The sequence below is a fragment of the Hemitrygon akajei genome, chromosome 27, assembly GCF_048418815.1.
Source record: "Hemitrygon akajei chromosome 27, sHemAka1.3, whole genome shotgun sequence".
NCBI classification, from domain to species: Eukaryota; Metazoa; Chordata; class Chondrichthyes; order Myliobatiformes; family Dasyatidae; genus Hemitrygon; species Hemitrygon akajei.
This window is the reverse complement of record NC_133150.1, coordinates 35,758,505-35,784,738: the sequence shown is the minus strand read 5'-3', so window position 1 is coordinate 35,784,738 and position 26,234 is coordinate 35,758,505.

Below are 26,234 nucleotides of genomic sequence, written 5' to 3'. Positions count from 1 at the left end.
GGAATGGTTGTGTGTGAAAATCACAGGAGATAGGCAGTTTCTGAGATACTCAAACCACCCCATCTGGCACCAACAATCAATCCATGGTCAAAGTCACTTAGATTACATTTTTCCCCATTCTGTTGTTCAGCCTGAAGAACTGAACCTCTTGACTGTGTCTGCAGGCTTTTCTGCATTGAGTTGATGCACCATGATTGGCTGATGAGATATGTTTATTAACAAGCAGGTATACCTAATGAAATAGCAACTGAGTTTAAAAGCACAAGAACTGACTGAGAGCTGTCTACCCCAGTTACCTGTTGCCCTTCCCAATTTCTCACATCTTTAATACTAAATGCTCTGGAGAGCTTTCCTCCATTTTTCTCTTTACTGATATCAATTATATCACTTCTTCATCTTGCCTAACCTAAGCGCAGACTGTGGACGGGAACTCTGTTGAAACCCTTTACCCTCTGAATCAGAAGGTCAAAGGTTTAATGTCCCAAATACTGAGCACTTAATCAAGGCTGACAATCCCAGTATGGCACTGTTATTTAATTTAGCCATTAAAATGAAGTAAATCCTTCTCCCTTTATTGGTGGGTGTGCATAAGAACATTCAGGATGAGGATGACTTGGCTATTCTCCAGCTCCATGAGTTCTGATTTCTCCTATGGGCCAGTCTGGGTTCCTGGGTAGTTTGCATCATTATTGCTTGGCTTCTGTGTGCTCCTGAATCTGACTCAAGCTGCTGCACTGAACAGTCATAGAAACATAGAAATCTACAGCCTTTCAGCCCACAAGGTTGTGCCAACCATGTAATGTACTCTAAAAGCTGCCTAGGATTTCCCTACTCCATAGCCCTCTACTTTTCTAAGCTCCATGTACCTATCCAAGAGTCCCTTAAAAGACCTTATTCCACCACCTTCATTGGCAGTGCATTCCATGTACCCACCTGTGTGAAAAACTTACCTCTGACATCCCCTTGTACCTACTTCCAGACATCTTAAAACTTTTCAGCCCTGGGAAAAAGTCTCCAGCTATCCACAAGATCAATGCCTTTCATCATCTTATACGCCTCTATCAGGTCACTTCTCATCCTCTGTCGCTCCAAGGAGAAAAGGCCAAGTTCACTCAACCTGTTCTCACAAGTCATGCTCTCCAATCCAGGCAACATCCTTGTAAATCTCCTCTGCACTCTCTCCATGGTATCCACATCCTTCCTGTAGTGAGGTGACCAGACCCAAACACAGTACTCCAAGTGGGGTCTAATCATGGTCTTATATACCTGAAACATTACCTCTTTTTCCATCTTTGTGTGTTAATGGATCAGTGAGTTCAGAGAGCTGTGGACTAGCTCAGCACATCACAAAAAACCACCCTCCCCTCCATAGACTGTCCATATTTATTTAGAGCAGGGTTTCCCAACCTTTCTTATGCCATGGACCCTGACCATTAACTGAGTAGTCTGTGGACCCCAGGATGGGAACACCCACTGACTTAGAGATATAGCTCAGAACAGGCCCTTCCAGCCCAATGAGTCAGACTGCCTATTCATCAGCCTATTTAACACTAGTCTAATCACTTTACTGCCTCAGTGAAACAACCAGCATAATTAAAGACTCCACCCACCTCAGATATTTCCACTTCTCCCCCTCCCATCAGGCAGAAGATACAAAAGCCTGAAAGCACATACTACCTGTTACACAAGCAAGGCAGTGGACAAACCCAAGTGCAGAACACAGGCACAGAGGCAGAGTCAGGAGGCATTCTTGATGTAGCGAGCGTGGAATCAGTATCCAGGAGCAATGCCAGACTTAGACCTGGTAGACCTAAGAACCATGAAATGAGGTTACTCACACTAGAGTCAACCAACGAACTGGCAGCTCCTTGTTGTGATCACAGGGTCTTTATCCAGCAATTTCTGATGGAAAGCAGGTGTGTGTGGTTAGTGGAACCTGGGAATGATTGGAAACTAAAGGAGGGGATTGAGGCCCAATTCCTGAGGTAAATAGCAAGGTGGGGCATTGCCAGAAGGGACCATGACACGACCAAGATCAAAGACAGTTTCTATCCTGCTGTTATATGCCTATTGAATGCTTCCTTAGTATGATAAGATAGACTCTTGATTTCATAATCTACCTAGCTATGATTTTGCAACTTATTATCTAACTGCACTGCACTTTCTCTGTAGCTGTTACACTTTATTCTGCACACTGTTGTCGTTTTACCTTGTACTACAATGCAATGTACTTTGAATCAATTTATGTGAACTATGCAAGAAAGATTTTTCACTGTATCCCAGTACATGTGACGATGACCAAAAGGCCGGCACAACATCATGGCCTGTACTGCATTGTGCTATGCTATGGTCTATGCAGTCTGACCCATTGATTTCCTCCAGTGCGTTGTTCATTGTTCCAGATCTCCAGCATCTGCAGTCTCATATCTCCTGAATGTTCTGGGAGTCTGCCATCTGAAATGATAGTACTTTGGAGCTAGCTGAGTGTCAGTGTAACCTCTGTGCTGGGGATGTTGGCCTGATTCAAAAGCTCGTTGAGGCTTGCATGTGGTGTTACAGGGAAAAATACCTAGAAGATTGTTGGAGCAATGGCACAACCTCGCTTGATCCTAACCTCCATTGAGATTGGGTCTGTGATGAATCCACTCATTAGTTTCATGGCTGCAAGTGTCAGACAAGGCACGGTCAAACTTGAGGAGTATCCTCCATAAACTTCTTTGGACTCAAAGACTTCAGTGAAGTCAAAACAAAACATGAATTTTCTTGATGCTGGTCCCGTCTTGGAATTGGCCAATGAATATTCTGTCCATTGTAATTTCAGGTGATGTAATTTGTCAAAATGGTCTTGATCGGCAACGTCTGTTGAAGTCTCGGCTCAGATTTAGGCATCAGTTTTAGGTTCATAGGGATGGTTTTGAGGAAAATTTTGGGAGTTAGGGTTTAGGGAGAGAGATGTAGGGGAGTTAAATGTCAGGAGCAGTAAATAAAGATTCTGGGCAGGAGACAATTTTCAAGTCCAGTCAAAGTGTTCTGCAGCCGAAGGTCAGCGATCCTGGAGGTCAGATTAGCAGGTACTGAGGAGATCAGCAAACCCCAGGCTAGTGAGTCCTTGGTCAGAGGCCCCAAAGGGTAGGAGTCACAAAATCTATGACCCTTCAGCTCACTGCGGATGGAGGTCCGTGTGAGGCCTCGATGTCAAGCCTGTGATGGGGGTCCTGAGGTTGATATCCAGAGGTCAGCAAAGTCTCAAGACCAATGTCTGAGAGTCCAGGGCCAAGGACTGGAGGTGGCCTGCACTTGGCTTGGAGGCCTGTCTCTCTCTGTGAGTGGGTGGGTGGGAATGAAGCTTCATTCTGTTCTTCTTTTGTTTTTGTTTTTGTTATTGGTTTTTGGTGCTTGTGTTGTTTTGCTGAACTTGATGGGCATGCTATGTTAGCATTAGAATGTGTGGAGTCTCTTATGTGCTGCCCCCACATCTTTGGGTGTGTTGGTTGTTAACACAAACAATACATTTCACTGTACGTTCCAATGTACATGTGACAAATAAATCTGACTGTGAATCCGAATCTGAAATTCTGATGGTTTTCAGCGAACTGTGGGTGGCAGTTGAAGTAGATGCTTGCAAAGGTGTTCCTTACAGGAGAAGCAGGAAAGTCCTGCTCAGTTGACTCCAATCAAATTTGGCACTTTTCTTAACGAAGATTATGATTACAGCATTCCCTGACAACTTCTCCACATCTCGGATGAGGGTGGTTTATTTATTTTACTTTATTTCTTTAGAGGTACGGCGCAGAATCGGACCTTCTGGCCCTTTGTGTCACACTGCCCAGCAACACCCAAGAACCCCAATTTAACCCCAGCCTACTTACAATGACCAATTAACCTACCTTACGTCTTTGGAAGGTGGCAGGAAAGCAGAGGACCCTGGAGAAAACCAACGCATTCCACAGGGAGGTCGTATGGACTCCTTACAGAGTTCGCCAGGATTGAACTCTGAGCTCCGACACCTCGCGCTGTAATAGTGTTGCGCTAACCGCTACACCACCCAGACACCCAGTGGTAATGTGGCTGTGGTTTGGACCCAGATGTCATATCCACTAAGTATTAGACCATCTGCTCCGGGCATATTAGATGTTGTGTGATAATTTTCTACCTCAACTCTTCAAGTTTGACTGTACTCGGAATGGCAGATGGAGCTTAATTCTGATAAGTACAAGGTGCTGTATATCAGTATAGCAAACCAGGCTAGGACTGGTTTTGGGATGTGTTGTGAGACAGTGAGTTAAAGGTTAAGGTTAAGGGTCCCTTGAAAGAGATGTAAGAGGTCGTCAGGATGACAATGGAGGTATGTGGCATACTTGTCTTCATTAGTCAAAGTACTGAGTACAGGAGCTGGGACATCATGTTACAGATGTATAAGAACATAAACATGAGAAAGTCTGCAGTTGGCTGGAATTCCACACAGAATGCTGAGGGAGCGCAGCAGGTAAGGCAGCATCTATGGAAAAGAGTAAACAGACAATGTTTCAGGCTGAGACCCTCCTTCAGGATTGGAAAAAAGATGTATAGAATATTGTTAAGGTCACATCTGGGTTACTGTACACAGTTATTTCCTTCCTGGTCCTTCCTGGTTCTGGTCAGTCTGCTATAAGGAAGGACTTCATTAAACTGGTGTAAAAGAGATTTATGAAGATGTTACTGGGAATGGAGGGTTTAAATTATAAGAAGAGGCTGGATAGGCTATGATTTTTTTCCTTGGCACGTAGGAAACTGAGGAACAACTTTATAGAACCACACACAAAATGCTGGAGGAACTCAACAGGCCAGGCAACATCTATGAGAAAGAGCAATCAGTCAACGTTTCGGGCCGAAACCCTTCTTCACGATTTTATAGCAGTTTATTAAAATAATGAGAGGCAGAGGTAAGGTTAATAACCACAGTTTTTTCCCCAGGCTAGGGCAGTCCAAAATTAAGGGGCATGGGTTTAAAGTGAGGGGAAAAGATTTAAAGAGGAGTAGAGCAGAAACCTTTTTCATTCAGAGGTTGGTGTGTATTTGGAACGAGTTGCAGTGATGGGTACAATTGAAACACTTAAAAGACATTTGGCCAACTGCTTGGAAAGGAAAGGTTTAGAGGGATATGAGCCAGACACAGGCAAGTGGGACTAACACAGTTACTTGGCAAAGAGGAGTTGGATCAAAGGGCCAATATAACTCTGTGGCTCAGTAACATTCCCAACACCAAGGCTACAGTTACACTCCATCAGCTCCAATGGACTGCCAGTTCATGCCTTATGCCAGTATGCTGGTCAATAGTTAATGCTCAACAATATTAGGAAACACAGTATTTGGCCATTGGGTGCTTACTGGACATGAACTGACTGTAGCCTTTTCAACAATGGGTAGGCCTCACAATGCTCCACTGGCTATAAACCAATTTGCATCATTCTACAGGGATGAACAGCACAATATAAATGTATGCTGTTTCATTATCATGGCATTCTGCGCAGATTAGGTCTCAAACGTAAACAGTGTGCACAATGTGGCTCAGATCTTCAGTGCAGGTTGCTCTTGGCAATTTATTAAAGACACCACACTTTGGTGTTGGTGAATTTCAAGCTCAATTAACTTTTAATATCCAACATGTTCAATCATTGGGGGATAACCATAGGTTATTTCCTTCCTCACTGATGCCTTCCAATAAATCGCAATAAAAGTAGCTCCCTATTAATTTTTGATGAGCCTTTCTCCTTTTCCTTTACTGGATGTGAATACTTATTCTTAATTTCTCTTGAACCATCAACCAGATTACTGCTGGTCTGGAGACAAATATTGACTGTAGCGCATTAGTGAACCAGACTGGTTTGTATGACAGTCCTTTAGTTCCCTGGGCCCATTACAGATTGTAGCTTTTTAATTCCAAGATTCATTTAATTAACTGGATTTAACTGCCCATACTTTCAGGCTGGGACTCAATCTCAATCATTAGATCAGGCCTCGGGTTAAGTCACGTAATGACAGAACCATTATACTAGTTCTCTCTGGGTTTCACTGTTGTGCAGAAGGCACAAGATCTGGGATTAGCGAGCACAGTCTAACCCGAAGCACAGTCAAAGTGCAATAGATTCTAATAGCTTGATTTTATCTCGTGGCATTGTTTATAGACATAAGGTGCTCCAGTGGCATTAAACCACAAAATGTGACGAGTAGCTTGTTGCCTTTGGATCATAGTTCCTAAATATGGATCGACAAGGAGATTGAAGGTGAAAGTTCAAGAGAGTTAACTCCAGCAATGCCTGACAATGCCACACAACAGCCTCCCCAACTGAATATAACAAAGTCCTGCACATCCTGTCCTTTCTTTTTAGCCTCTTCACAGCCAGAGGAGGAGTTGATGACAAAATCAACCCTTGCCCAGAGGTACTGAGTGCAAGCAGTCCGAGTGAAGGGTCCTGACCCAAAACATTGACTGGTCAGTCCCTTCATAGATGCTGCCTGGCCTGCTGAAATCCTTACGAGCTTTGTGTGTTTTTGAGGACAAGCATGTCCGATTCCATCCTAATGGAAATGAGGAAACTGAGTATGAATGACTGAGTTGCTACAGGCAATATGCTAATTTTAGCAAATGGTACAAAATATTGTCAGTTCCTTTAAATCAAACTCTTTTCCTGGTTCTAAAAATGAAATAACTTACATAACTTACAATAATTTACTGCCCTTGACTCGCTCAGGATGAACAAAGTATTTTGTAACTAGCGATTATTTTTAGTGCTCTCCCCTACCACTCCATTTTCATAGAGCAAGATTTCACAACCAACTCTTACTTTGAATTGATCCATTGATTGGATGTTCCCATCCATACTTATGTTGCTATTGATAATCTTTCTCCAATTGTTCCTGATCTGAGGAGATGGTTGAAATCCTATCTTGAGTACATCTGGAGTCAGTAGAGGCTGGTGAGAATGATAGAAGAATTCTTTAAAGGAATATATTTTTTAACAATGAGCTGCTGGTTTCATGACATTGTAATTGACATTACTTCTCTCTTAATATTCAAGATTTATTTATTTAAATTTAAATTCTTCAGCAACTACAATGCAATCTGAATTTACCTCACCCCCCCCCCCCATCCCCAAAGCTTTGAGGGCTAGTACATTGAGTTGCCCTATAAGCTGCCTCTAGTGCATAGGTGAGTAATGGAATCTGGGGCCAAGTTGATGGGAATACGAGAATATAATGAGTAGTGTAAATTAAATTAGTGAAGGTTTTAAAGCTACAGATGCTAGAAATCTGAATAAAAATAGAAAATGCTCAGAACATTTAGCAGGTCAGGCTGCAACAGTGAGAAGAGAAATATTTCAGATGAGGACAATATCAAACGTCCTCCACTAACTAGTCCTGAAATTTAACTGAATGAGCTGCCATTGTACTTCACAGTCCCTTTCATGTTGTGGAAGGATTCAACAATGCTCTGCCGTCTAGGTGGGCAGCCTGCCTTGAAGAGGATCTGGAAGAGCCCATCTCTACTGACTGAGTAAAGTGCCTTTGTGAGATCAATAAATGCAATGTAGAGGAGCTTCTTGTCTTCTCTGTACTTCTAGAGTTGGTGGTGTGAGAAAATCATGTCCACAGTTGACCTTCCAGCAAGTAAGTTTCATCCAACTTCTAAAGGAAGACCACAAAGAAATAGGTGAAGACTTTGTCAATAACACTCAAGAGTGAGATGCCCCTGTAGTTGTTACAGTCACTTCCCTCACCTTTCTTTTCGTAATGGGTAATGATCTTGGCATCCCTCATGTCCTGTAGTACAGCTCCTTCCTGCCAGCACTGATAGATAACTTTATGCAGCGGGTGCAGTAGTGTAGTCATGCAGAGCTTGATCAGGCCTGGGGGAGCCCCATCAATGTCTGGTGCCTTCCCTGAGGCCAAGCCGTCGACGGCCTGGCTGAGCTCCTCTAGGGTTGGCTCTGCATCCAGTTCTTTCATTTTCGGCAGGTACTCAGTGGTGTCCGGGACTAAGATGCTGACAGCGTTTGCTCTGGACTAGAGGTCAGAGTAACGTCCCACCCATCTCTCCTTCTGTTTACCCCCGTGATGGACTTGAGCCATCTCACTCTGAGAGGGGCCGAGGCCTTTCATGATGCCATCATATATACCCCTGATATTGTCGGTCAGTGCTGTGGTCTGGATGTCTTCACTGAGCCGGATTCAGTACTCACTGGCGCAGTGCCTGGAAGTCTGCTGAACTTTACTTCCAGCAGCCCTGAGCATCTGTAGGTTCCCCTCAATTATACTCGGCTAGGGCAGCGCGCTTGGCTTCAATGATGGAGGTCATTGGATTTGGCTTTGAACCAGCCATTTGATTTTGAGGGCTTCTTCCTTGATGTTGCTAAAGTTCTGCTGTAGGTAGTATTCTGATAAAGTTCCTATTTCTCTGTGATGGAATTTCCAGGCTGCTGGCCACTTAGTTTGTTCATGAACAACTTAGCAAACTGCTCTAGTGGGTCTGGGTGAGACATCTTGCTGACATTAATGCAAGGATTCCCTTCTTGTTTAGCATGATGAAACTGTCCTGACTGCAGTCTGATCTCGCAACCCACCAGCAAGTGGTCTGTGTCATACTCTGTGCCTTGGTGTGAAAAGCACATTGTTCAGGAAGGAGCATCTGACCAGGATCAAGTCCAGCTGGTGCAGAATTCATCTTGCACTCATTCATCTTGCCCATGCCAAATTGACGTAAGCAGGAGGGCCATGGGTCATGATCTGCACCCAGTCTGGCCTCGAAGTCACCCAGGAGAACAAGACGTTCCTTGATTGGAGTATTTCTGATGGTGGCCCCAAGGTTCTCATGTACCTCATCCTTTGCCTCAGTTGTAGAGCACAGCGTGGGAACATACACACTGACAAGACAAACTCGACCTTCAGTGGCGTTGAGGTGAAGTGGACGAAGTCACTCAGATCCATGGCTGCCTGGTCCCATCATTTTCAACAATGTGTTCCTCACTGCAAAACCTACTCCATGCATTCTGGGCTCATAAGGGCCCTTCCCTTGCCAGAAGAAAGGATGCCCAAGACAGCTTGATGATGAATACGTCCACATAAGACCAAAGACCATTGGACATAAGAGCAGATTTAGGCCATTTGGCCCATCAAGTCTACTCCGCATTTTCATCATGACTGATCCATTTTTCCTCTCAGCCCCAATCTCCTGCCTTCTCCCCATATCCCTTCATGCCCTGACCGGTCAAGAATCTCTCAACCCCTGTCTTAAACATACATATAGACAGTGCCCCCACAGCTGCCCCTGTGGCAAAGAATTTCACAGATTCTCCACTCTCCAGCTAAAAAAAAACTCCTCCTCAACTCCATTCTAAAAGAATGCCCCTCTATTTTGAGGCTGTGTCAGGCAAGATTTTCCCTTGAGGAAATTATGCTGACTATGGCCTTTTTTATTTTGTGCCTACAAGTACCCTGAGACCTCATTCTTAATAATTGACTCCAACATCTTCCCAACCAATGAGGTCAGACTAACTGGCCTATAATTTCCTTTCTTCTGCCGCTGTCCCTTCTTGGAGAGTAGTGTGACATTTGCAATTTTCCAGTCTTCCAAAACTATTCCAGAATCTAGTGATTCTTGGAAGGTCATTACTAATGCCTCCACAATCTCTTCAGTCTCCTCTTTCAGAACTCTGGGGTGTACACTATCTGGTCCAGGTGACTTATCTAGCTTCAGACCTCTGAGTTTCCCAAGATCCATTGCCCTACTAATGGTAACTTCATACACTTCATGATCCCTGACATCTGGAACTTCCACTATACTGCTAGTGTCTTCCACAGTGAAGACTGATGCAAAATACTTATTTAGTTCATACACCATTTCTTTGTCCCTCATTACTACCTCTCCAGCATTGTTTTCCAATGGTCTGATATCCACTCTTGCATCTCTTTTACACTTTATGTATTTGAAGAAACTCTTGGTATCCTCTTTAGTATTATTGTCTAGCTTACTTTCATATTCCATCTTTACCTTCTTAATGACTTTTTTAGTTGCCTGCCTTCTGTTAGTATTTGAAAACTTCCCAACCCTCTAACTTCCCGCTAATTTTTGCTCTATTATATCCCCTGTCTTTGGCTTTCATGTTGGCTTTGACTTCTCTTGTTAGCCATGGTTGCGTCATCTTGCCTTTAGATTACTTCTTCCTCTTTGGGATGTATATATCCTGTGCCTTCCAAATTGCTTCCAGAAATTCCAGCCATTGCTGCTCTGCCATCATCCCTGCCAGTGTTCTTTTCCAATCAATTCTAGCCAACTCCTCTCTCATGCCTCTGTAATTCCCTTTACTCCACTGTAACACTGATAAATCTGACTTTAGCTTCCCCTTAAATTTCAGGGTGAATTCAATGATATTATGACCACTTTCCCCTAGGGGCTCTTTTACCTTAAGCTCTCTAATCAATTCCGGATCATGCAAAGCAATCAACCCAGGATAGCTGATCCCCTAGTAGGCTCAACCATGAGCTGCTCTAAAAAGCTATCTCGTAGGCATTCAAGAAACTCCCCCTCTGATTTTCCCGAACTAACTGCATATTGAAATCCCCCATAACTAGAGTATTGTAACATCGCCCTTTTGGCAAGTATTTTCTATCTCCCATTGTAATTTGTAGACTACATCCTTACTACTGTTTGGTGGTCTCTACATAACTCTCATCAGGGCCTTAGTTTTATCCACAATGATTCAATACCTTCTGACCCAATGTCACCTCATTCTGATGATTTGATTTCAATTTTTGCCAACAGAACAACACCACCGTCTCTGTCTTCCTGTCTGAACTTTTGATAAAATGTCTATCCTTGGACATTAAGCTCCCAGTTATAATCTTCTTTAAGCCATGATTCAGTGATGCCTGTAACATCGTACATGCCAATCTGCAACCATGCTACAAGTTCCTCTACCTTATTCTGTACACTGTGCACATTCGAATAGAACACCTTCAGACCTGTATTCACCCTTTTCGATTTTGTCCACCTTTTACATTGCAACTCATCCTGCTTCCTGCAGTTTTGCCTTATCATCGGCCTCTCCTTGCCAGGAGTTTCACTACACATTGCCTCTTTGTAAACCAACTACCTCATCTTCAGCACTATCACTCTGGTTCCCTTCACCCTTCCAAATTACTCTAAACCCACCTGAACACCTCTAGCCAACCTGCTTACAAAGATATTGGACCCCCTCCGGTTCAGGTGTAACCCATCCTTTTTGTACTGGTCATACCTTCCCCGGAAGAGATCCCAATAATCCATAAAATCCGAAACCTTGACCCCTGCACCAATTCCTTGGCCATGCATTCAGCTGTCAGATCATTCTGTTCTTACCCTCACTGGTAATTGGTACAGGCAACAATCCAGAGATTACTACCCTGGAGATCCTTTATTCTCAGCTTTCTACTTAGCCCCTTAAAATCTCTCTTCAGGACCTCCTCACCTTCTCTACCTAGGTCATTGGTGCCTATATGCACCAAGACTTTTGGCTTCTCATCCTCACCCTTGAGAATGCCATGGACGCGATCCACGACAGCCCTTATCCTGATACCAGGGAGGCAGAATACCACATGGATATCTCTGTTGCGCCCACAGAACCTTGTCTCTGATTAAGGAATTAAGGATTAAGGAATCTCCTACCAGCACTGCAGTCCTCTTCACCTCTCTGCTCTTCTGAGCCACAGCACCAGACTCAGTGCCAGAGACCCAGTCACTGTGGCTTCTCCATTCCTTCCCCATCGCCTCAGTAGGCGGGTCCTCTCAACTTATTATTGTAGGGAATGGCCACAGGTGTACTCTGTGCTGTCTGTGCACTTCCCCTCCTTCTCCTGACAGTCACCTGTCTCGTGCAAGCGAGGGGTGACTACCTCCCTGTAGCTCCTGTCTATCACCTCCTCATTCTCCCATATGAGTCGAAGGCCATCAAGCTGCAGCTCCAGTTCCTTAATACGTTCCCTCAGGAGCTGTGGCTCGGTGCACCTGGTGCAGACGTGTTTATCTGTCAGACTGGAAGTCTCCCAGACTTCCCACATCCCCCACACAGAGCACAAAACACTGTCCCTGGAGCCACTCTCACTAATCTTCTCTGCCCTAACAGATGAGGAATGAACAAATGAGATCAAAGAGAGAGAGTAACTTACAAGAAAAGTTACCTCACCGAAACCCAACTTCGCCCAAGCCTGAGGAGTCAAAGCCACTCTAAAGACTGACACACTCCAAATGAGAGCACTCTGCTTGTGCTTGTATTATTCTTATTGGCCCTTTCTAATAAATCCCTCTTGCTGATTGGTCGCTCCTCAACTCAGAAAAACTGCCGCAAAACTTTGCCTTCAAAATCTCGATTGCCGCCCTGATCAAAAAGTAACTCTTTTCATGCACCACTGGTGTGGATTATCCAACTTGATCAAGACATGAAGTCCCCTGAGCTCCTCATTTATTACATGGTCTTCCTGACATCACTAATGTCTTGGAGGTTATAACAGAGGCCAGTCGTCATTGTCTGAACATCCCAACATCCAAGTTTTGGAATAGTCTCTTTCATTGTGTTCTCCTGCCTGGTGCAGTGCTTTTCGTCTGCATTTTGGATAATATCTAATCCCATTGCAGACCCAATGGGGAAAGCAGACCATGATGCAACAGCAACTTTTTGACTGTGGTTTGCTCATTTTAAGGGATGGGGGTGGGGTAGGGTGGTAGCCTTTCAGTGAGATCCAAGAATCTCTCCCATCATCAGAAGCAACCTCTGTCCCCACACCATATGTAAATCAAGCGTAATGTCTTACAACCGGTAACAGCAGCTTCCCGTGTTGTGTCAATGCCATGATGTGAAGCAGGAATGCCCTCTCCTGATAGTGTCAACGTTACGAAGATAAAGTCGATACGCAAGCCAGGGCAGTACAATATGGAGAACAAGCTGTTGCTCGTGCAGCAGGCTCCTCCTCTCCACACATCTGATGAACCCGAAGGAACGGCAGAGACCTATATTGTTTGGAGTTACCAGTCAGTGGTGAACTCAACGTAGGACTGCCTCGGGGACGCCAGCTCCGTGTTTTTTCTCGGGGCTCACTAGCTGCGAGGCAGCGGAGTTTTGAGATCAGAGTTTTCTGTCTAGATGAGCTGCCAACCGTGACTGACGAGTCCCATCTGTCCGGTAAATTGATTGAAGAACGTAAATAGCATCATCTCCTTCGTCTCTCTGGGCAAATTAGTGAGAAACAGAATATAATTGGGTGGATTATCTAGTACCTTCTGAGCTGATGAAGAGTTGTTTGGTTTGAGTTTGCATTTATTGTCTGTGTCATTGCCTGATCAGTCTTTTTATTTATATAGCCATATAACAATTACAGCATGGAAACAGGCCACCTCAGCCCTTCTAGTCTGTGCCGAACGCTTACTCTCACCTAGTCCCACTGACCTGCACTCAGCCCATAACCCTCCATTCCTTTCCTGTCCATATACCTGCCCAAATTTACTTTAAATGACAATACCGAACCTGCCTCTACCACTTCTACTGGAAGCTTGTTGCACACAGCTACCACTCTCTGAGTAAAGAAATTCCCCCTCATGTTACCCTTAAACTTTTGCCCCCCAAGTCTCAACTCATGTCCTCTTTTTTGAATCTCCCCTACTCTCAATTTACAGTTACTCATTCTTGTGTTTTGGCCAAAGCATCAACGTGGACAGGGCCTGCACTGGATGATGTCATCAGCGGACCTGGGTGAGTTGTCTTTGTCGTAGACACGCGCCTAATTCCACTAAAGCACAATCTGAAACTGTTGGAAATACTCAGCAGGCCAAACATTTCAGGGATATCAGAGCACACAAAGTCAAAGTAATTTTATTATCAAAATAGGTTTACAGTGAGTAAATGAGGCCTCCATCGGTCAGGATAGACCATGGATGTTGCACCCTAGATGTCTGGATATGCAAGCCAGGATAGTACAATATGGAAAGCAAGCTCCCCCCACCCCTCCACCCAGCTGATGAACCCAAAGGGATGGCAGAGACCGATACAGTTTGGCACCACCAGTGTCACAGGAGCTGCCGGTCAGCATTGAAGGCAATGTAGGAGCACCTTAGAGACTCCAGCTTCCGTTTTTTTCCCTCAAGCTTTACTCCCAAAGCCTTCCCAGTGAGAAGGAGTGGAGGACTGAGATCAGCGCTTTCCTTCTCCTCGATAAACTGCCAGCCATGACCAATGGACCCCATATTCCCGAAGCAACTGGTTTTAAGGCACCAGTAAGCCGCCTTTGCCCCTTCTCCTGTCGGTAGAGACGGTTCCGCCGGGCTCGGTAGCTAAGCCACACTTGAAGACCAGGAGCTGGACCTGGTTATCAGAGGCTATTTGAGTTGCACGCCATTGGGAGCATTTAATAGGTGGCGGGAGCTTGTCCCCATTAACACACCCGGCTATAACCACCTTTGGAACCACGTATACAGTATGATACTTTATACGTACTACCTTGGGGTTCATTTTCTTGCAGGCATTTAAAGAAATTCAATAGGAGATAATAGAATGTATGAAAATCAAATAATGAAACATGAAGGAAACCAACTTGTTCGCTTTGAAACTCTGCACAGACATCTTCCGATATCGGGTCTGAACCTGAAGGGCTGGAGGTGTAGGGAAGAACTACCCGCTACATCACTGTGCTACCCTCAATAATGTAAAAATATTGATTTTCTTTCATGTAATTTCTAGCTCATTCACCTCTTATTTTAACATGCATTCTGCCGTTATCAGCCCTTCACCATTTTCTCTAGCCATACCTTTTATAATATTGCACACCGCTATCAAATTTGTAGAGAGGACAACTCCAGCCTCTATGTAGCCTGCCCAGGGAAATGTTATACCCAATCTCCAGAATCCTCCCATGTCCTTGGTTTCCTGCTTCAGCAGGGCTGTAATGTCTAACACTAGAGGGGACACATTTAAGGTTTGAGGGGGTAATTTCAAAGGAGATATGATGGCAAGTTTTTACACAGAGTGGTAGGTGCCTAGAATGAGCTGACTGGGGTGGTAGTAGAGACAGAGATTAGAGACTTTTAAGAGACTTTTATATAGGCACATGAACATGAGGAAAATGGAAGGATATGGATATTGTGTAGGCAGAAGAGATTAGTTTAGTTAACCATTTAAATGTTTCAGCACAACATTATGGACATCCAAATAACACACACAAAATGCTGGAGGAGCTCAGCAGGTCAGGCAGCAACTATGGAAAAGGGTAAACAGCTGACGTTTCGGCCAAGGCCCCTCATCAGGCCTGGAAAAGAAGGGGAGAGATTAGTGTAAGGTGGAGGGAGTGGAGGAAGAAGTACGAGGTGGTAGGTGAAGGGTGAAACTGGGAGAGGGGGAGGGGCAAAAGAGATGAAGAGCTGGAGAAGGGGGAATCTGATAGGAGAGTTCAGAAGAAAGGGAAGCGGGGGGAGGAGCACCAGAGGGAGGTGATGGGCAGGTAAGGAGAGAAGGTGTGAGAGGAAACAAGAATGGGGAATAGGAACATAGAAAACCTACAGCACAATACAGGTCCTTCAGCCCACAAAGCTGTGCTGAACATGTCCTTATCTTAGAAATTACCTAGGTTACCCATAGTCCTCTATTCTTCTGAGCTCCATGTACCTATCCAGGAGTCTCTTAAAAAACCCTATCATATCTGCCTCCACCACTGTTGCCGGCAGCCCATTCCACACACTCACCCCTCTCTGCATAAAAAAATCCCTGACGTCTCCTCTGTACCTACTTCCAAGCACCTTAAAACTGGGCCCTCTTGTGCTAGCCATTTTTAAGCTCCGGGACAAAGCCTCTGACTATCCACACGATCGATAACTCTCATCATTTTATACACCTCTATCAGGTCACCTCTCATCCTCCATCGCTTCAAGGAAAAAAGGCTGAGTTCACTCAACCTATTCTCATAAGGCATCCTCCCCAATCCAGGCAATATCCTTGTAAATCTCCTCTGCACCCTTTCTATGGCTTCCACATCCTTCCTGTAGTGAGACAACCAGAACTGAGCACAGTACTCCAAGTGGGGTCTGACCAGGGTCCTAGATAGCTGCAACATTACCTCTCGGCCCCTAAACTCAATTCCACAATTGATGGTGAAGGAGAGGAGAGCGTGCAGTTACCGGAAGTTCGAGAAGTCAATGTTCATGCCATCAGGTTGTAGGCTACCCAGACTATGATTGTGGATAAAAGGGCCTGTTCCTGTGCTGTACTGTTCTGTTATGTGTTCTGTCCCAATTTACCCTCAGGTCTGCAGGTGAGATTACTACCTGTTTCCTGTGGTAATTTCTACATTAGGTCAGGATCGATCCCTCACTGAACAGAGTCTTCTGGAAAACAAGCTTTGAATCAGGTCGGTCTTTGATAGATTTCCTGGCAGCTTGATGTCTGACCTTAGAGGAGCACATTATCTCTAATTACGTATTTAAAAATTCATACATGTCAAATCTGCCTTTGTAAGAGAATATTTGTTACGGGAAACCTAATGCTCCCTTGTCACAATAAATTTACCATAAGACGTGGGCTGTGCGCAGATGTGCAGGGAAGCTTGTAAATAGAGGAGCAGATGTTTTTTTTTGGGGGGGGAATAGACTACAGGAAGACAGTCTGTCTGGAGATCCCAGATGTTATAGCATCTTTGGAAATAGTCATTAGAAATATGAATTCAGATGTTCAATATGAATCGTAAGGGTTGATTTAATGAGGCTCTGAGTCTGGATCATGAGAATAAACCTCAGCAAAGGAGCAAAACAGTTAAAGAAGATCAGGGATCTTTTTGTTGCTGCATTTAGAATTTTCTTCCTCAAATAGGAATTGAGGTGGGAAGAGATGTTTATTTTAAAACTGAGATTGATAGATATTTGCTGACCGAAGACATGGTAAAAGGTGGGTCACCTTTTCATCATAAATCCTGATGAAGGGTCTCAGCCCAAAACCTCCAAACCCTATGACAGGGTTGTGGTCCTCTTGGAGGTCAGCTCAAAACGTCAACTGTTTATTCCTCTCCGTAGATGCTGCCTGGCCTGCTGAGTTCCTCCAACATTTTGTGTGTGTTGCTCTGAATTTCCAGCATCTGCAGAATCTCTTGTGGTTGTGTTGGGTCACAGATCAGCCAGGATCGCAATGCATGGTTGAACTAGCCGAAGGGATTGTATTTTGCAGCCCTGTCCCTACATTGTTGTTGGTTTTGGAAAAGCATCGCACACTCTCTGCGGACAGGCAGGTCCTGAGCAGAGCTTTGTGGCACAAGGAGAGGGAGTTGGGGAGTATGGAAGGTGACCATTTGTGTTCCTTCAAACGCAACAGCATCTTTACATTAAAGCCTTAACTCGGGCTGGAGTTAAGCCAGGAACTGACTGTGGAGACCAGCTCTCTTAGGGATCTACAGGAACTGGGCCAGAGCAGAGGGAGCGAGGGAGTAAGCTCTCCAGCCTGCAGTCTCATGGTTGAACAAACTCAAAACCTTCAACTCCAGACTGTTACCTCGAGGCAATATTGAAGTGCATGTTTTAGCAACAGCACCTTGTATTTATATGACAATCTCAATGTAATGAAACGCTTCAGGGGCCTCAAAGCAGCAATATTACCCCCCAAGAAAACTCAAGTAGGTATCAGGATACAAAATAGTGAAAATTATCAACAGGTCAGTCAACACCAACAGGAGAGAAACAGAGTTTTGATGAAGGACATTGAAATGATTGAAATGGTAAATGATACCTGAAATGGTTTACTCCGCAGATACTGCCTGACCTGCTGACTATTCCTAGCATTGTCCACTTTTATTCTGCATTTCTGGTAGACAGTCATCACATCACATCCGACTCAAAATAAATAAGTATTGAAAATTAAGAGACCGTGTGCCTGGAGACCAGGGATCTTTGCAATCATCAGGCACAGAGCTCAAGAAAAGGAACGTGGCGGACTTCTAACATCGTAAACCAACGAGTTGTTTGTTATGTCTCCCCGCTCGCTGGGAAAAGGGAGACATCTCTTTCTCCCTTGGGGAGAGACAGAAAACCTGTGGTATGTCAAATACCAGGTGAAACGCAAAGTCTTTGGGGTAACTGAAAGTCTGTGTCTTTGCCATTGCCTTTGCTCTCACCTGAGTGTTCGGTGGCGGGTGCCAATGCATTTTTTTTGCCAGTGGGGGCGGGGGGATTGTTGCTTGCTGCCATTTATGCATAGGAGATGGGAGCTGGGGGGGACTTTGGGGTTCTAACATTTAACTGTTGCTCATTCTTTGGGGCACTCCTCTGTTTTTGCGGATGGTTGTGAATAAAAAAGCATTTCAGGATGTATTTTGTATACATTTGTCTGACATTAAATGTACCTTTGAACCTTTAAAAAGAATAATGTGGTAGTGTGTTTATGAGTTTATAGACCATTCGGAAATTTGATAGAGTAGGGGAAGAACTGTTGCTCTGTTGTTGAGTGTGGGTCTTCAGGCTCCTGCACCTCCTACCTAATGAGACGATGGCCTAGCTCGGATGATGGGGGTCCTTAATGTTGGATGCCTCCTTTCTGAGGCACTGCTACCGGAAGATAAACTCGACCGTGGGGAGAATTGTGCCCACGATGAAGCTGGAGCTCTCGACAGTCTCTGAAAAGATTATAAAATAAACTCAGCTCTCAGTTCATGACTAGCTCACAAAGAACTCCACTCCTCTGAGGTTAAACCATCTAGTGGCGCTTACATGAACTGACAGCACGCAGTTAACCCCCCCACAACTGATCCAGGACCCCCATTCTAACATCACCAGATGGTCTGAGGGACTAAGTTGAGCACTCTTAATGCAGGGGAGAAGATCAAGGCATGAAGATAGGGGAGGAGATGCAAATAGGCATTCTAACACAGACTGACATGGGCTGTGACAGCAAGAGGAATGTGCATATATGCACAGACAGGAGTGTACTCATGTACAGAGGTTTTGTTTTGCATATAAATCCTGAAGGGGAATAGACAATTTGGTCCAACTTGTCTGTGCTCCACGTGGGTTGTCTCCCATAAACTGCATTTATATAACCCATAATAGTCTCAGATGTCCCAAAGTGCCTTTCAGTCAGTGAATTCAGTGAATTACTTTTCATTACAGCTACTAATCGTGGATCGTAGAGTTGCAGAACACATAAATGGGTCCTTTGACCCACCATGCCTACACTAAAGTATCTAACCATAGTAATCCCAGTTATCAGAACTTGTTACATGGCCTTGGTGATGTAAATGTTCATCCAAGTGGGTTCACATTTCCACATAGCGAGTTCCCACCAGTAGGATGGGAACGGGAGATGGACATTTAGATCCTCAAGTCTGTCAAACAGTTGAAAATGTTTTAGTTTTCTCAAATCCATGAGCTTCACCTTATATGGATGAGTACATCAATATGAAAACTTCAGAGATACTGTATATGGGCCGAACACAAGCAAATTGGACTAACATAGATGAGTGCCTTAATCAACATGGATGAGTTGGGCCAATGGTCTGTTTCCCTGTTGTATTACTCAATGAATATTATGATTCCACAAATGCCAATTAGCTTAGCATTGTGGAAGGAAGTTACAAATTTGTAGCATGGTGCGATCCTATAGTGATGTTGTAATGTTACTATGTGTTATACTCACAATTATAGGCTGAGCAGTAAGTATTGTCTAGGATGCCCAATAGAATTTGCATTTCTTCTGCAGAATAATTTACAGGCACTTAACATCTCATCGAGAAGGTGGAACTTTGACCAGCAAAAATGCTGCTCTGGTGAAGCAGACAGATAAAGAGTTAGCAATGTGGAATAATTCCGCAGAGCTAGAATTATCATTTTTATGATGTATCCATTTATGAGATTCTGGAAACACAGGCATTTCTTATGCATCCCTTTCATCTCTGGACTAAGAGGGTTGAAATCACGTCGAAGCCACACCAGCAGAATTCCTTCCGCTAATTGTGTTTGTGAATCAAATGGGTTTTTACAATAGCCTGGATGTTGAAGGCTTACCATTACTGAGTCTAGATTTTTTTTTCCTAAAATTGCAGTTTTATTTAATTAAAATTTAATTTCTCCATTTACCATAGTGGGATTTGAACTAACAGTAAGAGATACCACAGTGGTGTCTGTGGATAAATAGGCTTTTTGTCTCAGTTTTAGTTCAACAATTTAACCATTAGCCAGACACTTTAAAGGCTGGAGGAACTCAATAGGTCAGGCAGCATCTATGGAGAGGAATGAACAGTCAACATTTCAGGTCAAAGTTCTGACCTGACTTGCTGAGCTCCTCCATTATTTTGTGAATGTTGCTCAGGATTTCCAGCATCTGCAGAATCTCTTATATTTATATACTAACCATTATGCAACTCTCAACTTGCAGCAAAATGTTTCTCTTCACTCTTCTCCCTTTTCCTGACCCTTCACTTTTCTCTTTCCCTTTCATTTTCCTCAGCTCTCTTCCCTTGCCACCTCCCCTTCCTCTACTCTGTTCCCCTTCCTCTTCCCTCTTCCCCTTCCTCTACCCTCTTTCTCTTCCTCTATAAGACTCTGGTCAGACCCCACTTGGAGTACTGTGCTCAATTCTGGTTGCCTCACTACAGGAAGGACGTGGAAACCATAGAAAGGTTGCAGAGGAGATTTACAAGGATGTTGCCTGGATTGGGGAGCATGCCTTATGAGAATAGATTGAGTGAATTTGGCCTTTTCTCCTTGGAGCGACGGAGGATGAGATGTGACCTGATAGAGGTGTACAAGATGATGAGAGGCATTGATCATGTGGATAGTCAGGGGCTTTTCCCCAGGGATGAAATGGCTAGCACAAGAGGGCACAGTTTTAAGGTGCTTGGAAGTAGGTACAGAAGAGATGTCAGGGGTAAGTTGTTTACGCAGAGAGTGGAGAGTGGTGAGTGCGTGGAATGGGCTGCCGGCAATGGTGGTGGAGGCGGAAACAATAGGGTCTTTTAAGAGACTCCTGGACAGGTACATGGAGCTTAGAATAATAGAGGGCTATGGGTAAAGCCTAGGTAGTTCTAAGGTAGGGACATGTTCTGTACAGCTTTGTGGGTCGAACGGCCTGTATTGTGCTGTATGTTTTCTATGTTTCTATGTTTTCCTCTACCCTTTTCCCCTTCCTCTACTTCCTTCCCTTTCCTTTTTCCCTCTTCCCCTTCCTCTACCCTTTTTCCTTTCCTCTGTACTCTTCTGCCATTTCCCTTTCTTCTAGCCTCTTCTCCTTTCTCTGCCTCTTTCTCTGGCACCTCCTCTACCCTCTTCCCCAACATTTTCTCTTCTCTTTGCCTCTCTTTATCTGCCCTTTCACCTTTCCTTACCCTCCTTTCATTATTCTTCCCCTTCTCCTTTCACCTTTTTCTCCTAATCCCCTTCCTCCTCCGCCTTGCAATCTCCATATGCATCTCAGCTATGACTTCATCTCCACCAGCCAAAATGAGCAAACTGCAATACCGAAACTGAAGTCTGTAATCAGAAACCTTCAGCTAGGAAAAATTTAGCTGACAGTAAAGCAACAGAGACCGCAAATCGACTGATATTTTTGCTGGATGTGCTGTGAGTAGTTCTGTACTGGATCTTTCAATTACGTTGAGAGTTGATATGGAAAACTGAAGTGTTTATACAAACACAAATGGTGCGGTTGGATTTAACTACATGTGTTCTTATCTGAACCCCTTGTGGTGTGACTATCAGTGAGTGTTTGCAAGCCATATGTAATAAATGATGTCAGTGTGGCAGGCCTGTGCCCAACAATATTTTCTAAATTGCTATGATATACAACCAACCATGCCAGCTTCTGTAATTGTGGTGTTCTAACTCCCTGGAGTATGGATAGTTGGTGTAGCCCCTTTAAGGATTCAGAACCGTCCTGCCAATTGGCTGCCAGGATTTGGCACCAGGATTTCAGTATTTAAACCTGAATGGAGGTTCAGTGCCCAATCGTTAGCTCAGCTTGGGTTATCGTCTAGCATCTTGTTCGGTTCTCAGTTCGCGTTTCAGTCTCGTACCATATCCTGATCCTAGCCTCAGGTACTCCAGCACCTGGGTCCTAATCATCCTTGTCAAGGCCTCATGTCACAAAATGGTTAACATCACTGAGTAAAGTTCATTCACCATCTTTACAGAGTGCTGATACATGATACAGGTACTTCTCCCCATCAAAGCATTTCTGTTGTGTTGTGGCTGAATAGCAAGCAGGTTATGGACCTGCAGTAGACAGACAGGGTGGAGCCTGTGAAATAAATAAAAACATTTACAAATTTTATTTTTTGTATTATAAAGAAGGACTCACGGTAGTTTTAGCAGATAGAATATAGAACAGTACAGGCACATTAGCCCACCTTGTTTGTGCTGACCTTTTCCAAAATCAATATAACTCTTCCCTCCTACAGAGCCCTCCATTTTTCTATCATCCACATACCTATCTAAGAGTTTCTTAAATATCCCAAATGTATCTGCTCCTAAGACCTCCCCTGGCAGTTTGTCCCATTCACTTAACTCTCTGTTTAAAAATCTATAACATTCGCCTTTATACTTTCCTCCAATCACCTTAAAGTGATGCCTTCTCGCATTAGCCATTACCGCCTTGGGAAAATGCTCTTGCTGTCCACTCCATATTTATTTCTATCAAGTTACCTTTCATCCTCCTTTGCTCCAAATAGAGAATTCCATGCTCGCTCAACCTTCCCTGATAGGACATGCTTTCTAATCCAGGTAGGTCTCCTCTGCACCCTCTCTAAAGCAATCATGTTCTTCCTGCAATGAGGCAAATAGAACAGATCACAATGCTCCAAGTGATATCTAACCAGGCTTTTGTACAACATTACCTTGTGGCTTTTGAACTCGATCCCCCGACTAATGAAAGCCAACACACCATACACCTTCTTAACAACCAGATCAGCTTTTGCTGCAACTTTGAGGGATCTGTGGACATGGACCCCAAGATTTCTCTGTTCTTCCGCACAGCTAAAAATCCTATCTTTAACCTTCTTCTCTGCCTTCATTCAACCTTCCAAGATGTATCACTCCACACTTCTCCCGACTGAACTCTATCTGGCACATCTCAGCCCAGCTCTGTATCTTATCAAAGTCCTGTAGTAACCTTCTTCATTATCCACAACATTCTGCAAAGTTACGAACACACTCTTCCACTTCCTCCTCCAATTTTTTAATGAAAATTTATATAAATGAGACCAGGAGCCTCAGACAGATCCCTGCATAACTCCGCTAGTCACAGACCTCCAGGCAGAATAAGCTCCATCTACTACCATCCTCTGCCTTCTGTGGACAAGCCAATTCTGAATCCATATAGCCAAGTTTTCCTGGATCTCATGCCTCCTGGTTTTATGAATGAACTTACCATGGGGGATTTCGTCAAAGCCTTACTAAAATCCACATACACCACACCATCCTCTCTACCTTCATTGCAAACAAGAGAAAATCGACCTACTGAAGGGTCTCAGCCCGGGACATTGACTGTACTCTTTTCCATAGACTCTACCTTCATCAGTTAATTTTGCCAGTCTCTTGAAGAATTCAAGCAGGTTCATGAGGCATGGCCTGTACCTCACAGTTGAGGATAGGGCCGTTTACTTGGGAATATTCCTCCAGGGTGAGTAATGTTCAAAACCAGAGAGGGAGTAAGGGCAGCTTATAAGGAAACAGCACACAAGTAAGGTTTGATTTTACGGATGGGGACTGGCTCCTTTAAACAACCCCTGACATGAATTATGAGTGGGAAGTAAATATGAGTAGAACTCATAATTACAGTTAAAGGTTTAAAGTTTTCTAAGTACAGAGTGCAGGTCATATTAATATACAAAACCTTTGCAGTATCTTACGTCAGTATATAATACATTATGTCACATCATTCCTCGTGCTTGCAGTTAGATCATTTTATTTGTGCAGATTGCTCCGACTAAATAAACATTTAAAAGGTTTCTGGGTTGTGTCACTCCGGGAGCCTAGACTAGTTTTTCCCATCAGTCATAGGTTGATGGGTATAAGAGACAACCTCCCACCGTGGCATTTAGGGCTTTGGGAGCCTGGGGAGGGATGGGAATGGGGTTTGTTTAGGGATGAGCCTGGGTGATATCTTAGACCATACTGCACACACTAGAAACCTTGCTTCAGGTCGATAATAATTACCTTCTGAGCCAAATGACACGGACCTCCCAGGACCCAACAAGATTCAAGATTCAAAAACTTTGTCATTCTAACCGTACATCAGCTCTGCAGGGCAGAATGAGACAGCGTTTCCCAGGAGCAGTGCAATCATAACATAACAAACGCAACACTAAATAATAAACATAACAATAAATAGTAAAACACAACAGCCACATGTCAGTTAAAAACAAGTTATAAGTGTCCAGTGCAAGTTAAAAGTGTCCAAAGCAGAGTCAGGTAGAGCAGCTATTTAGCAGTCTGACTGCCTGTGGGAGGAAGCTGTTTAGTAGCCTTGTGGTTTTAGTTTTGATGCTCCTGTAACGTTTGCCTGATGGCAGAAGAACAAACAGTTCATGGAGAGGGTGTGAGGGGTCTTTAATGATGTACCGTGTCTTCTGGAGGCATCGACTCTGAAAGAGGTCTTAGACAAAAGGTAGGGAGACCCCAATAACCTTAACGAATTATTAACAACTTAATGGATAATGGATTCAGCCACTGCTGCCTTTGAGGACCTTGCAAAGAAATCAGCTTTCCCGTGCAACTGAGGTGAAGTTTGTAATGGGCAACAGTGTATTGGTAGAGAGCTTACTCTCATCCTAGTATTCTTCTTGCAAGAAAAGACAATTAATCCTCTATTTTTGCTCTTCAACTTCCTTTATAACAGTGCAGAGCATTATGTGGATGGTTGAGGCCACATCAGAAGGGATTTACTTTAATATTTGTTGGTGGCATGTTGATGTCACTAACAAGATCAGAATTTACTCTCCATCCCCAATTGTTCTGGAACAATGTGGCAGGCTGGGTCTCTTGATTGGGCAGTTGAAAGTTAACAATATTGCTTTGAGTTAGGAGTCACATAGAGGTTAGACGAGTTAGGGGAGGGAGTATTCTCCCCCTCAGGGTTGGTGAACCAGCTGGATTTTGACAATTGGGTAGTTTCATAGAAGGAGATATTAATTATATAATTACTGTATTTATTTAATGTAATTTAAATACCTCCTTTAAAGTGAGATTTGATGTCTCATCTCTGGAACATTAGTCCAACCCTCTGGTTTACTAGCCCAGTGTCATAACCACCATGCCATTATAGCCCACCTCCTCCCTGGTGCCCACTCAATGACCCTGGGAATTAACTCCATCATTTTTTTCTAATTTGGAGATTTACTGTTGCACGTTCAGATAATGATCCCTTTGAGATTCCTGACATTTTCAAAGTGGTGGGGAGACCAAATAAAAGAGTTTCTGCACAGATGGATATTCTCAGTGGCAAGTCCCCTATCTCAGTTCAGGAAGCTGGCTCGGTGGATCAAATTGGACAAAATAGCTCTGTCCTTGCCTATGAACAGATGGTGAAAGGCAGCTGAACAATAATGGACAAACTGATTTAGCTGCTTACAACCTTAAAATGGCTTCAGGCATCAACTGCGATCGTGTATGGCAGTGTTGTTCCTAGTGTTAAGACTATTGTAAGGATCCAGCATTACTCTCAAGTGACCTACAGGCCTTAGGCATTGCCATCATGGTTCTATTGATGTTTTGTAAAGACAAAGCAGCTCATTTAAAAACCCAGGCTGCTTAGTTAGTTTCCTTTCAATAAGTTTTCCAGAAATTTTCTTTTCTTTTCCACAAATAACAGACAGAGGTACAGGCATTTATTGCAAAAAGAAAAATCATTGCTATCAAGATACAGGTTGCATCTATTTTTCTAATGCACCCTCTGTGCCGTCCTAAAGCAGCTTCCTTTTAGAGAGGGATAGAGGGCAATGAGCAAGAGTCAGGAAACAACGAGACCATGTTGGGAATTTCCCAGTTTCCAGTTATAAATTAATACTCCTGGAACTTGTCTCAATATTGTTATGTACTGATCATTACTCTAGTCCATTGATTGTTCTTAACAATGTAATCCTGACTGAAACATTTAAGATTTTGAGCAAACTTGAAAATATAATTCTGCTTGTCAGGGAGTCCAAAGCGTGGGGTTATATATATTCAGAGTAAGAGTTCAGCTATTTAAGATGGAATTGTGAAGGAATTT